The sequence below is a fragment of the Tenrec ecaudatus genome, chromosome 11, assembly GCF_050624435.1.
Source record: "Tenrec ecaudatus isolate mTenEca1 chromosome 11, mTenEca1.hap1, whole genome shotgun sequence".
Lineage (NCBI taxonomy): Eukaryota > Metazoa > Chordata > Mammalia > Afrosoricida > Tenrecidae > Tenrec > Tenrec ecaudatus.
Window position 1 is genome coordinate 72,252,703 of NC_134540.1, and position 2,848 is coordinate 72,255,550.

Consider the following 2,848-nt stretch of genomic DNA (forward strand, 5'->3'; position numbering starts at 1 on the left):
ATATTCCAATAGTGGGGCAAAGCAAGTCTTGAAGGAACTTCAAGTTACAGTGACACAGTCCACAGGTTAGGTGTCCCACAGGTAGTGTAGCGTGCAAATCGAGGCACAGAACAAGCAAGGGAGCCGCACACTGGTCCAATGATCAAAGAGCAAGAGAAGAGAAAGGCAAGGCTCGCAGAAGCATTGAATCTCTCTGCCCTTTAATTAATCCCGCATGTGTTCATTGGCCATATTGGCACAATAAGCGTTTCGATCTCAATTCTTCACCTCATGGGGACTTGTTCAGAAGCAGCTCATTCTTCCCTGGACAGTGGGCTAACGGTTCTGTCTCCTTTTCGGCGAGTGTAACAGCAACTTTGGAATTAGGAGCTTGGTAGAGAGGGCAAGACTCAAAGTTTGCAGACGAGTCTAGAAGGTCCTGCAAATACTTTGAGGGTGCTCTAAGGACAGGTTATGAAACAAGCACATCCCCAAACAAGTCTGACTGTTGTTGTTCTTGACAATCCATGGGCATCACAAACAGACCTCTCCTTTATTGCCATGCTAATGAGGATAATTTCCCGGTGGAGAGAGTGGAAAGGAAGTGAGACAATGCATTTTTAAAAAGCAAATGTCAAATACTGCCTGGACTCATGCCCCAAAAACACATGCCTTCTTCTGAATTATTTCTGCTATTTAGTCCTTTCAAAGCCTGTTTACTGGAGATTTGCTTAATCGGTTGAGGAATAGAGAAATCGTCCCTCTACATAGGACGTTAAACAGAACTGACAGAAAGACTCAGGGTGAGCTGAAGAAGCAGATTGGCAATCTTCCTCAGACCATGTGCATCTGTAGGGAGAATTGAAAAGGTTCCACCTTTTTTTTTCCCCAATCATTTTATTGGGGGCTCTTATAGCTCTTATCACGATACATCCATCATTCTGTCAAGCACATTTGACATTTGTTGCCATCATCATTTTCAAAACAGTTTAATTCTACTTGAGGCCTTGGTATCAGCTTCTAATTTCCCCCTTTTCTTCCCCCACCCTCCCTCATGAACCCTTGATAATGTATAAATGATTACTACTTTTTCATGCCTTACACTGACTTTACCCACTTTTCTGTTGTCTATCCCCCTGGGAGGGGGTTATAGATAGATGATTGTGATCGGTTCCCCCCTTTCTTGCCCCACCTTACCCCCCCCCCCTCCTTGTATCACCACTCTCAATATTGGTCCTGAGGGGTTTATCTGTCCTGGATTCCCTGGGTTTCCAGTTTTTCTCTGTACCCGTGTACATGCTCTGGTCTAGCCAGATTTGTAAAGTAGAACTGGGGTCATGATAGTGTGGGGAGCCGGGGAGGAAGCAATAAAGAACTAGAGGAAAGTTGTATGTTTTATCGGTGCTATACTGCACCCTGACTGGCTTGTCTCCTCCCCGTGACCCTTCTGTAAGGGGATGTCCAGTTGCCTACAGATGGGCTTTGGGTCTCCACTCTGTACTCCCCCTCATTCACAATGATATGATTTTTTGTTCTGGGTCTTTGATGTCTGATACCTGATCCTATAGTCACCTCATGATAACACAGGCTGGTGTGCTTCTTCCATGTGGGCTTTGTTGCTTCTCACCTAGATGGCTGCTTGTTTATCTTCAAGTCTTTAAAATCTCAGACACTATGTCTTTTGGTAGCCTGGCACCATCAGCTTTATTCACCACATTTTGATCAGAGCACACAGGAGCAAACGAAGGGGGAGGGAGAGAGAGTGGAGCACATCCTGGCTGACCAAGCCCTGAGGACGATATTGCTACACAGATCAGCCAATGCACAAAGAGGCACATAGGGCTGGCCCACCACGAGACAAGATGTCCCTCACTGACCTATGGTACTACAGGGGACACCATAGGAGACAGTGTGGGAATTGTGCCCAATATGATCCCACCACACCAAGGCAAAACACTAAGGGCATGCAACAGAACAGCAAGGGGAGCAGGGCAATGAAGTCCTTAGGGAGTACCAAAAATAGACTGTGAGGCCAGGGCGTGGCACCCATCAGACTTAACTAGAAAACACTCCTAAAGATCAATAAACAGACCTTGAACTATTTATAGGCTTTTCTTGGTTTTGTTTTCTTTTGTTGCTTTGTTTTGCTGTCTTCTTTTTTTATTATTATTATTATCTCTGCAGGTCTATCTAGATAAGATAGGTGAGATAAATAATCTGGAGGTGAAAACAATGGGACTGATGGTTCCAGGGGGACATGGGAGATGGGGAGGTGGGGGAAAGGAAGTGGGTGTTAACAAACCCAGGGGCAAGGGAAGAACAAGTGATCTAACATCAATGGCGAGGAGGGTGTAGGAGGCCTGGGAGGGCTTGATCAAGAGCAATGTAACTGAGAGGAATTACTGAAACCCAAATGAAGGCCGAACATGATAATGAGATCAGAGGAAAGTAAAAGGAAATAGAGGAAAGAACTAGGAGGCAAAGGACATTTATATAGGTCTAAATAAAGGCATGTACATATGTGAATATATTTCTATATAACGATGGGGAAATAGATCCACGTGCATATATTTATAGGTTTAGTATTAAGGTAGCAGATGGACATTGAGCCTCTACTCAAGTACTCCCTGAATGCAAGAACACTTTTTCTATTAACCTTACATTCCATGTTGCTCACCTTCCCGACATGATTGCTGAAGACAAAGGGGGTGCATAAACAAATGTGGTGAATGAGGTCCCATCTTTTGACTGACTGATTCTGCATGACTTCTTTCTCCTGATAATAAGAAAATAAAACCTTTAAAAAAACAACTATCAAACAAACAAAAAGCAACTGCCACAAGGTCGATTCTGACTTACGGCATCCCCA